The sequence below is a fragment of the Castor canadensis genome, chromosome 14 (assembly GCF_047511655.1).
Source record: "Castor canadensis chromosome 14, mCasCan1.hap1v2, whole genome shotgun sequence".
NCBI classification, from domain to species: Eukaryota; Metazoa; Chordata; class Mammalia; order Rodentia; family Castoridae; genus Castor; species Castor canadensis.
In genome coordinates this window covers 73,048,144-73,060,208 of record NC_133399.1, presented here as the reverse complement: position 1 = coordinate 73,060,208, position 12,065 = coordinate 73,048,144, and the positions used below count along the sequence as shown (strand labels likewise).

Here is a 12,065-nt window from a genome sequence, read left to right as displayed (position 1 = left end):
GTGTTGTGGCTGGAGTTGCATGCTGGCAGTCATCAGCTCTCCCACTCCCTTATCTGTGCAAACACTTACTGTAGACATTTCTTTTGAATCTTGGCAGCTTGACCTCAAGTTCCCAGAATTCCTGGCACTGATCTAAGCCTAGCAGAACCTCTGATGACCAATCCATGTCTCTTGCTGAAGAGAGACAGACAAAATGATTTTTGTAATTGTGTGAATTCCTGTTTAATAATTCTGTCATGTTTTTTCCTAAACCATTTTTCATATTAAAAAGTATTCATATTCCCTCTATGATAACAGTAGTTACGTTACACTTCCTAGGGATGTTTTGTGAATAGTGAATATAGTTCAAAGAATGAAGCTTGTTAGGACTGCCCATCTGAAAAAGGCATATTTTATGGTAATCTTACAAATTGGATAGGGCTAGGGTTAGAGTGGATTAACAGGTAGCTGTGTGCCTGCAGCTCTTAGCACCCACTGTCACAGGTCAGACTACTTTAGCTCTTGTCTGTCCTAGAGGTCCTAAGTTTGAGGGGCAGAGACAATACTGCCTCTTCTACCTTGACTACTGAGTTGGAGTGAACTGACTTCTGTGGGGGCTCATCAGCCTAGAGACTTCCTATTTGCACTTCAGCCAGACTGTAGTTGTTCATCAGAAGGTGCTCTCCTTGCTCTTTGTGGTTTCCTGTGTATGCCAGAAATCTCTACTGAAAGTATGCATAGGTATGAGGGTAAGTTATGCCTAGGTAACAACTGGAGAAGCAAATTGTGTTCAGCCAGTTCTAAAAGGATATGCCTCTTTTTCTCTGGACAAGACCACAGTTTAAACATTACCTATATAATGCTGGACTGTAACTTCTTAAACCAACACCACTGCTTCCACTCCTGGCCCAACCAGGGCAAAGATCAAGGGCCAGTGCATATGGAGTTAAGATTTTCTCTCTGCATTCCTCTGCTTTTTTCACCTCCCAGAGGGAGGTGAGACCAAACTCCTGCCTAAACCTATGGATTCATGAACCTAGCTAAAGGCATCAGTTTTTACCTTATGAAAATGAAGGACCATTTATGGAAAAGTAATTTCAAGACAAGTGAAACTTCCAAACCCCAAAGACTTGAGAGACAGCTGTGGTGAGGCAGCCCAGCCCTGAGACTTCAATGGCTTTCTGCCATGTTACTTGACTCCCACCCCTTTGATTGCCCAAAGAGCAACTTAATTTGCTTTTGACCGTGCCTTAAATACTGTAATGGGTGCAGAGTTAGGAGATCAGGAAAGAGAGCTTTTTGTGTGTTTCAGAGTTCATCAGAATCCAGTGGAGTTGGAGATGAACCTGCCTCGTTTTTCAGGTTTCCTATCTCTCCAAGGCCAGGCAGAACCAAGAACAGAACACTGTGCTCATTCACTCTGCTTGAACTGGTGATCCTCTTTTTACTTTTTAGTGTCTGGCACAATTAAACGATTGAGGCCTAGGTGCTCAGCACCTCTAGTTAGTCACATAGTCTGACAGGAAATAGCCTTCAAGTTGTACCCAGTCTCTTTTCAATCTGTGATAAGGAGAGTGTGCTCTGGTATGCCTTTCCTACTGCTGCCAGAGTGTCAGGATGCAATGGGTGGCCTGTCCATACAATTCTGTCACCTAGGCTGGACTCAGGGAAGGTGATATTGTTGCTGTTGAATCAGGCAAGGTTGCTCAAATAACAGTGTAAGGCATTTGGAAAGGGTTTGGTTCTGTCAGGGGAGAGAAGAGACTTCTTTAAACACTTGTGATGAAACTGGCTAGAAGACTGCACTCAAAGCTTCTAGATGGGTTGTTAGTTAGCACAAGCTGAGACAAAAATAGATGGGTTTACATAGCAAAACTTAAAACTCAGTTTTCAAGTTTGAGGCAGTAAAATGTTTAAAACTATGCCATTTGAACCAGTAATCCAGGTACATGGCCTGGAGCAGGTCACAGTATACCTCATCTGTCTCACTTTCATTCTCTGTAAAATGGCAGGAATAATTGTCCCCCCCAAAGGATAATTATGAGGCTCACATGAGGTAACAGCATAAAGTGTCCGGTATCTAGTATTAACTGCTATTAAATAATAGGTATTAGGATGTATGCAATTTTGTAGTGTATAATAATTAAACACATTTACTGTTTTGTCAGGGCATATTATGGAAAGGAAAAGTAATTAGATGAAATATTACTAGAAATTCCCTAGGACAGGTCTTAAGACTCAAATAGAAGTGAGACCTGATCTGATACAATGAAGTTTAGTGTGTGGAGTTAGTAGTATAGGTTTTTGACCATCTACTCCTAGTTAGAAGTTATCTGACTTCTTGAGTATTGTTTCCTCCTTAGTAATATGAAGTCTCTGTACATTTTGCTGGGTTGCTATGGAGTATGGATGAAATAGTAAGATAAATAATAGATAAATAGCAATTACATAGTACATGGCCCATCACAAGTATCTCAAGAGAAAGCTTCCATCATCATTGTCCTCATCATCACCCTCAAAGATAGATACTAAAAGTATCTATCCTTGCCCTCCAAAAAAACAGAGGAATCGTTGGTGTCACTTTCCAACTGGATGACTTTTCTTTACCTTTCCTATAAAAATTGGGATTAGGTTCCCAAAATACTAAGAGCTACAAAGGATAAAAGACAATTCATAAATTCAGCAGCACTGGAACCCAAGTAGAGTCTGTGCTTTTGACCCTCAGAATTTAAATGTTTCCATTTGTCCCCACCATTGACTGACCATCCCATTGCCATTTCATTAGCACCCTGACAAATATCCTCTACTACCAAAGGTGAGCCATCTTATCCAGATACAACCAGCATGTTTCTGCCTTCTGCGCCACACACCCTCCTTGAATGACTTACTGTCTGTATCCGCAAAAACTCTTCAATAAAACCCATCTCAGTCTCCTCAGAACAGAGCTATGAGGCTCCCCTCACTCATTCTGTGACACCATGATATTGTACTGTATCTTGTGTTTTTCTGTTACCTTCACACAATAGGGTCCTACTTGCAGAGATTCTTATCCAGCTTCCTATGGAAAAAATGTTGTTATTTCACATCTTCATGGACAATTGATAAATATTTATTGGAATTTGAAGTTTTAAAATTCCTTTGTATTTAAGAACAGTGATTGAAAGTAATATTTTTAAGCAAGAAGAAAATAGCCTCTAGCTCTCCTATTCTGGAATAACTTATTTGCATGGTACCTTATCTTTGTATTTTGATTTTTTTTTAAAGTAAGGTGTAATTTATATATAATGAGATTCCTATTCTATCTGGTTTATTTTTATTTCTTGAGGCAGGACCTCCCTATATATCCCAGGCTTGCCTTGACCTCCACATTAGTTTTGAGAGGCATATATGCTCATAAAATATAATCTACATCTTCATCAATGCAAAGAACATTTTCTTGATCCCAGAAAATTCCCTTATGCCTTTTTCTAGTGGATCCTTCCCTTCTCCAAAATCAAATGCTGATCTGATCTTTATCACCATGGGTTAGTTTTGTTTCTTCTAGAATTTCATATAAATGGAAAGTGTAGTATGTTCATTTTCATGTATGGCTTTCACACAGTATCAGGTTTCTAAGATGCATCCATGTTGCTATATGTGTCCTGTGATCTTTTTAACAAACCCAGCACTTTTCCATATTGCCTCATGCTCTGTGTTGTGGTCATGTTTAATTACTATGAGAATGTAAAGTGGGTACACCAGGAATTCACTTACACCATAAGTAGTATCATAGTCAGTGGTTTCCTCATTCCATTCCCTGGGTTTTATCCCCTAACTATGGAATACTCACAGGTGTATTTTCCTAGGCCTCTCCTTCCTGAGCTACAGATGCATGCATGGCCTAAGGTCCATAATTTTTTACCTGAACTATATTGCAGTGGCTTCCAACTGGTTACCTGGCCTCCAGGCCTACATCTCTCTTCTCCACATGCTCCCAGTACTGTACTTATAAATTTAACATGTATCCTCCAGAGTCTTACTGTGAAGTCCAGCCTGGCCTTGAACTCGTGATCCCTCTGTCTTAACCTCCTGAGTTCTGGGATTACAGACATGTACGACTGTACTCAGCTTCCTACTAGACATTTTTAACAAGTGTAAATGATTCCATTTGGCTTTGGATAAAAGTCCACACATACTAAAACACACCAATAATCTGAACAGCTATGACCTTTCAACCTGACTTTGTGTCTGGATGCTCTTTCCTTTCTTAATACTTTCCTTGCCCTCTCAGGGCCCAGCCGTTGATTTGTTGTTATCTCTACCCACTTCTTTTACATGTTGTCCTTTCTGCTTGGAGTGTTCTTTCCTCTCGATACTACCCTCTATTATTGCCTCTCAGATTCCTCTTTTACTCATTTTTTAGTCCTAAGTAAAATATCTTGCTTGAAAGATGTGGGTAAAACTCAATTAAAAACAAGTTAATTTTGTCTTTTATTATATCCGTCAAGGTACTTTGTTCTTATAATTATTTGTTTATATACCTCCTCTCTCCATCCAGAACTGTGAACTCTTCAAAGGTGCAAGGCCAATGTCATCATCATTTTTGTAACTCTTCCACCTTGTGCCTGGCACATACCCAGTGATTAGACTGCAGTGAATGAATAGATTTTTGCAACAAAAGAAGGAGGTTTTCTCTTTATGTATGCTAATACTGGATGGGTTTTGTGCATAAATGCTTTTCTATGAACTGCTTTAAGAATGCCATTTCTATCTTTCAGAATAAATGATAATAAAGCTATCATTCTCTTGGAAACATATATCTGACTATCCCAACTCATCAGTAGGTAATTTTGAAAGTGTCAGCTTTTGAAATTGTTTACAAGTAAATATAATGGTCTATACGTACACAAATTTTTCTAGAGTCCTGGTGAATAAAAACTGGCATATAGATGTTCATAATCATGGTCTTTTGGGGTTCCTGTTGCTGTTTATTAATGTTAGTCATTGGAATCATTTTTGCCTCTAAATTAATGAAGAGAAAGGTATTTTGTATTTCAAAATTTTTAGCCATAAGAACTTACAGCTGACTCTGACATCTTTCAATACATTAGTCCTTACTGTTTCAATTTCATGAACCAAATGGGGTTTTAATCCTTAATTCACTAACCATTGCTAGAATTTCCATGGGAACTCTGTAAAAGTTCAGTTAATTTTGTTCTCTGTGTGGCTGTGGCATTTGATCATTCCTTACAAGCAATGTTCAGTTCTAAGTACTTTCCATTTTATAAAAAGAAGGAAAAAAGTTGAGTGACAAACTTATAAGTCAAGTAACTTTCCTACAGCCAAACAGTAGAGAGCCAAAAGCAGAGAGTTTGGTAAGAGCCAGGATGACAAGACACCAAACTCCTGTCAGTCACAGCAGGGAAAGCTTCATGTAAGTTTTCAAAACACTGGAAGATCATTTGAAATAAACAGTAGATTGTATTGATGACTACTGTTGGGATCTTTTGTGTAATCAAGAGCAACACAGTTGTTATTAAGTTAGAATATCTTATGTCCTTTAAAAAGTAGCTTGTCAAAAGCAGTATACAGATCATCTAATCAACACTTACCTGGTGTCTCTGAACCTAAGGGTAGTTCACACCTTATGGAATGTGTTAATTCTTTCACTGTTCCAGTTCTAACTATGATTTTGGTTTAACAAGGACATGCATTTAAAGTAATTTAAAAACTCTTTATATCTAATTCACTTTTGAGTTACAAAATTCCAGAAGTGATTTTTCTTTTTATGTGGCCTTTAATGAAAAATCTTTTAGTATACTGAAAACCAACCCAGAGCTCTTTATCTTGCTGAGTTATTTGAAGTTGTGGTTGATAGCCACCTCAGATTTAGGTCATACTTTTCCTATCCATGTTTGTTAAATTTGGACGTTGGCTCATTGTATTTGTAAGTAGGGCCATGTTCTTTTACCTGCAGACGTACAAAATACTACCAGTGATGTCTGTTTTTGAAATCCCATTGAGTACTGTTTCTTGTCCTGCTGTTTGTTCCCTTCCAGATGCTCAACTTTTGATTTTCCTAATTGAAAACCATTTGTCTAGAACATTGCTTCTCAAACTTCCTTGTGTGGTGCAGTAGACCTGGTTAAAGATTCCCAGTTCTCACACCCAGCAATTCTAACTCAGTTGGCTTGGGATGGAGTCCTGTAGTCTGTACTTTGGATGTCATGCAGGTAATGCTGAAGCAGGTGCTCCCGGAACTATACTTTGGCCACACCCTAGCTTCTAGTTTCTTTAATGTAAAAATCTATTTAAAAATCAAGTAAGCATAGTAATGCCAAATAGCTCCAACTGAATTGGATCCACTCCTGTAACGAAACTTCCAAAGTTTATGCACAACAATGACTTTTACCAGTTCTTATAACCCTTGTGCCCTAAAAGTAACTCATAAGGGAGGACAAATGACAGAATAGTTAGTACCTGACTTGCAATCACCTTTTAATTAACATATGTATTCTTTTTATTGAAATGTGATATATTTAAAACCAAATTCCTTTTTCTAAGCCTGAATCTTGGAACACATTGTCAGTTATTCTGCTGTGCTTTTGCCTCTGATCCACTTTTGTTCGTAGATGTGTTTATTTGTACATAGATTATTTCCTGTTGTGAGAAGTAAAGCATCTGTTTTGAGGCTGTCATTGGCCTGTGAATGAGATGAAACCAGCAAGTCATTTCAAACCTGTTTTAGGGATGGGGGAAAAACACTGGCAGGGAGAACCTTGAGCTCAGTGGCAGCCAGCTGGCACCTTGTAGGAAGATGGAAGATAGAGTAACTGGCTGGGTTATCACCCACCTGCCAATAAGACTTTGTCATAAATAATCAGTTTGCAGGAGAAAAAAAAATCATTTTAATCTGCCTTCTCTTGCAGTCTTGTCAGCAGTAGCTCCATAGGAGATCCTAGTACTCCTAGGGTCCTTTGTAGGTCTGAATTAACTTCTCCCTTCTGCATCTTATGTTGGGAAAATGGTCAGTCAGCTCTTATTTGGTGTTCTGTGCTATGGCACTGGTGGTGGGCAGGGGGAATGTATGGGCTCAAGATCTCCACCCAGGTTTGCCATCTAAGTTCTTTGGTAAATGAGATTCATGACAATACCTATTTGTCAACTTGTAGTAATCATATTGCATGAAACAATAAATTGAGAGGCCTTTGTAAAGTCCAAACTGAGTTTTAAAGGTAGAGTGCTGTTATTTATGGGAGAGTTGATTTGATAGTGCAGGCATTTTGTAAAAGTCGGTGATTCCTCATGAATTATGAGTGGGAGGCTTTGATGTTGGTCCCTATCAATTCATGTTTGTAATACCCAAGAGCAACCAGAAAGCCATTTGCAGCCAATTTTGAAATTTAGAAGAGACCCTATCTCAAAAAAAACCCATCACAAAAATGGGGCTTGTGGAGGAGCTCAAGATGTAGGCCCTGAGTTCAAACCCCAGTACTGCAAAAAAAAAAAAAAAAAAAAAAAAAAAAAAACAGGTGATTTTGCACAGTCTGGGAAGTCTTGCTTTACAAAGTATAATAATCACTCTATTTCAGTTTATTTTCATCGAACTGTATAGTTGTCAGAACAGGTGGAATTTATTGCTACCTTGCTAATCAGGACACAGAAGCCCAGAAAATTGGGAATGCCTATTTGTCAGAGTCTGGGTCTTACCTTTTGTTGCTCTTGCATCAGGGGCTGTTGCCTTTTAACAAAGTTTCCTTTTTAAAAACCACTTCTTAGTTACTTTGTTCAGTGGTATTTCTACCTCCAATTTTTAAGTAAGTAGATCTACACTTGCCTTGGAAGTGTGTTATAATAGAATTTTTTTTCATAGAATGACACTATGAAATAATCACATGATTGTGGTAGAAGGTTGTGTCTTTATTCATTGTTCCAGAGTCAGGGTTCAGGAAAAGTAAGATAAGAAAGTTATATTTACCCTGAAAATTATACTGACTGTGTGCTATTGAAGAAAGAAGTGAAGAGTCCAGAACCAAGAGCAGGTGGCTGGTTCCCAGGTGGCTACCCTCATAAATAACACAGAGAAGGAGAGCTCAGGAGAAGGGTCCATATACAACAGGCTTGCAAAAAGCATCTTAAGAAAGTAGGGGTACATGGTTGAAGAATACAGTCATTTTATTTTCCTGTTTATCTCTTCTTTCTGTCACCATCTCTTCCATGGCACCATAAAATTTGCCTGACTTTCCAAGTGAACCTATTTCTCCCATTTTATCTTCCTTTCTTGTATTTTAGGTCTGATTTAGAAGGGACGATATCTAAAAGACAGGAAAAATTCTGTTGTATGTAATGTCAAGAACAACACTAGAAGTAGGTAAAGACTTGAGGTAGATACACACTACACTAACACATTATCTATGTGAATGCATGCATATTGATTTCTTTTGAATACTAGTCAAAGTGTTTCTTTAAGCTAAATGTCTGCATATACATGTATGTGTATGTACATATTGAACCCAGTAACTACTAGAACTTATTATGGAGCCTCAAGTATGTCTCCATTCAATTCAGCTAGTAATAACAATAATGTTTACCATACATTTTACTTGGTTAGGCACATAGTCAGATGCTTTAGGTGAATTATCTTTTTTTAATCCCATAAGGAAAGCATTATATTATCTCTATTTTTAAAATGAAGTGTAGCCTTAGCTGAAGTTGCTCAAATCACATAGCATATAAGTGGTGTGGCCGAGATTTGGACCAAAGTATTCTGGTTGTATTCTATGAAGACATTTATTTATGTTTTTGAGCATTATAATATTTCATATGGAACATGTTACTCAGATATAAAAATTAAAGTGCTGTGTCAGATATAAAAATTAAAGGCCTGTCATTACACAGGCAGTGGCTATGTAACATTTTGTTCTGTAAACAGAACATCAGTCAACAAAGGGAAGTTTTCTCTGTGAGATGGGATCATAAGTCTAACCTTCCCCTCGTACCGAAACCCATGAGGACTAGTTAAGTTAACAGCTCACTTCTGTTCACCAGGTTATCTGCTGGAGGACCTCGGAAGCCAGTTCTGTTTTTCCAAGGTCACATTTGACTGTGGCATGGCACCTTCTCTATGTGTCATCCAAATGATTATTTGAGAAGTAAAACTTCAGGCATTTCTCCACTTATGGAATGATCTTTCCTTGCTTAGGTAGCCATGTTTCAGAGTGTCACGACAGGTCTAAGTTTTCCCTATTCTGTCCTTGGACTGGGATTCTTCTCAAACAGTGAAAGTATCCACTTGTGTTCTTTAACATGGACTTGCATTTTAGAGATGATTCTTTAAATGAGTTAGTGGTTTTTTGTTTGTTTTTAATTCTGAAAACTGTTTCTCATCTTAAGATAGGTTGCTGGGGCTAGCTTTTGTAGGTTACAGCGGTGTGTACAAAAGTCATAAACAGCTCTGTAGGCCATAGTACTTTGGTGCCTTTAACTTAATTGTGCACATGCTTTTTAAAATGTTTAAAACAAAGTCAAAGGACTTTGACTTTAGCAGATGGATTTTGGATGTGTGTAGCAACTTCCTTTTTTTTTTTTTTTTTTGTTTTTTGTTTTTTAATAACAATTTTTATTTATTTATTTTTTTTCATTTTTCTTTTATTATTCATATGTGCATACAAGGCTTGGTTTATTTCTCCCCCCTGCCCCCACCCCCTCCCTTACCACCCACTCCACCCCCTCCCGCTCCCCTCCTCAATACCCAGCAGAAACTATTTTGCCCTTATTTCTAATTTTGTTGTAGAGAGAGTATAAGCAATAATAGGAAGGAACAAGGGTTTTTGCTGGTTGAGATAAGGATAGCTATACAGGGCATTGACTCACATTGATTTCCTGTGCGTGGGTGTTACCTTCTAGGTTAATTCTTTTTAATCTAACCTTTTCTCTAGTTCCTGGTCCCCTTTTCCTATTGGCCTCAGTTGCTTTAAGGTATCTGCTTTAGTTTCTCTGCTTTCTTAAGAAATGCTTTCTTAAAGCATTTGCTCCTACATTTGTGGGAAAACTCCATGCTTATTCCATATTCTGGATGATTTACATTTGGTTTTGACTTTGTTGGCTGTCTGATAAACTGAAAGCAAGTGAAACTTTGTAGAATAAGCAAGAAGAGGTAGGCTGAGGACAGGAGTGGGAACCAATGCAGGTGGCACTGTAAGTCCTTACATATTGTGAGAAGTACAGGTAAAGTTCATGGCCTAAAAATGTGGGAAGATGGCCTTGCTCCCACACACACAGTATGTCCCAGCAGACAAGCAGCACTCTGAGATCCCATAAATACAAGATTTACATGTAAATCCTTTAAAAAATAGTTTGGGAGTCTCTAAGGCAAATGAATGTTTCCTTAGGAGCCGAGGCCAGTTGATTCAAGCTACAGCCACTTATGTTAGTGGTAATTGCAGCCCGACTCTTCTGCACACAGCACACCACAACCCTGTAAACAGAGCAAAGGTCTCGGCACAGCTGCAGGTTGATGTCACTGTCTGGGGCTGGACCTGTCCCTTTGGACTGTTGGAATAACAGCACTAAAACTACCCACTCCCACACCCGATCCATTTTCTCCCTTTTTCCTTTCTCATTCTCCCCAGCTGACCTCCCTTCACCTCTTCTGCAGTGGCCAGCAAAATTGCACACTGTTTGAGCTGCTTCTTGTTTATTTTAAACAGAGGAAATAGCTCTATCCGGTAGTTAATGTGAAAGGACTTCCTTATATCCTATTTGATTTTAAACTCTGATATACCATAATTATCTATTCAAGCTGACAGTAGTTTGATTATAAGCAGAGATGACAAAATCCATCAGGTGTAATGTATTGTCAACTTGCACATAGAAGGTCTTCTGGCCCAAAGCACAGAGACAGGCTTTTTGTTTATACCTGAGTCACGAGTTCACTTGGATGCTTCTGCTTCTAATATGAGCTTCAGTTGGGCTCAATCATGTTATTATTTTTAAATTCTGGTATCTGAAATTCAAAAGGAATTAAGTGAAAAGGTCATGTGAAACCAAGATTTCTCTGAGTAGAAAGTTATTTGATGACTTCATTGATTATTTGCAAACTATTTTTCTATTGCCTATTTCCACATAAAGGTCTAATCCTGACATATAGGACTTAAGGAAAGAAAGATTTATTTTAGTGCATGATTTCAGTCTGTAGTCCTTGGCTCAGCTGATTCTGCACCCATGGTGAGGGTAGAACATCATGGCAGTAGAATGTGTGGAGGAGGAGGCTGTTCACATCATGGTGGACAGGAAACAGAGGAAGGGACCAGGTATAACCTTCAAAGGCACGACTCCACTGGCCTACTTCCTCCAATGAAGCACCACCTTCTAAAGTTTCTACATCACCACCCAAAATATCACTGACTACCACTTGAGTCACACTTCCCAGTCCTTTTTGTTTTGGTTATTTTAGAGATAGGGTCTCACTCTTTGCCTGGCCTGGACTGCATTGCAATCCTCCTATTTTATGCTTCCTACCATAGCTGGTATGACAGGCACATGCTACCATGCCCAGTTGTTTTTCATTGAGATGAGGTCTTGTGAGCTTTTTTGGCCTGGATCTGTGGTGCTCCTGATCTCAGCTTCCTGTGTAGCTGGGATGGTAGGAGTGAGCCACAGGTGCCTGACTTGTTCTCTTCCAATAGTCTAATAAAAGGACAGGTGAGTGCAGAGAGGGTGTTCTTTAGCAATCAAGGAAGTCATTGTGTTTTACTTTTTAAAGGAAAAAAGTAAACTTCTAATAACTAACCCTGAAGGACTAGTTGATGGCAATATTCCTTGCGATGGGCCCTGTCATCTGGCCTCCGTCTGCCTGTTTGGATGTTAGTGCCAACATTTCTGCTTTGTAAACTTTTTAGTCCTCAAGGCATACTGTGAAGTCTCTTGCTATTGCTTATGTTGGAGTATAGTTTTCACTCTATTAGAATTTTATTTATATCAATTTTATTTATTTGTATACTAGTAAATGTATCAATTTAAAAAAAATCTGTTGACCAAAACCACAATGTATGCCACCTGCACCTTACATCCATTAGGATGGCTACTATATACATTTTTTTTTTGTG

At 38.5% G+C, this 12,065-nt stretch overlaps 1 protein-coding gene across 17 annotated transcripts in view; it reads left to right on the top strand.

The window, feature by feature from the left end:
- The window catches only part of Mtus1 (microtubule associated scaffold protein 1), a 139,784-nt gene that overhangs the window by 114,708 nt on the left and 13,011 nt on the right, over positions 1-12,065 (top strand). The gene's annotated exons all lie outside the window — the stretch shown is intronic.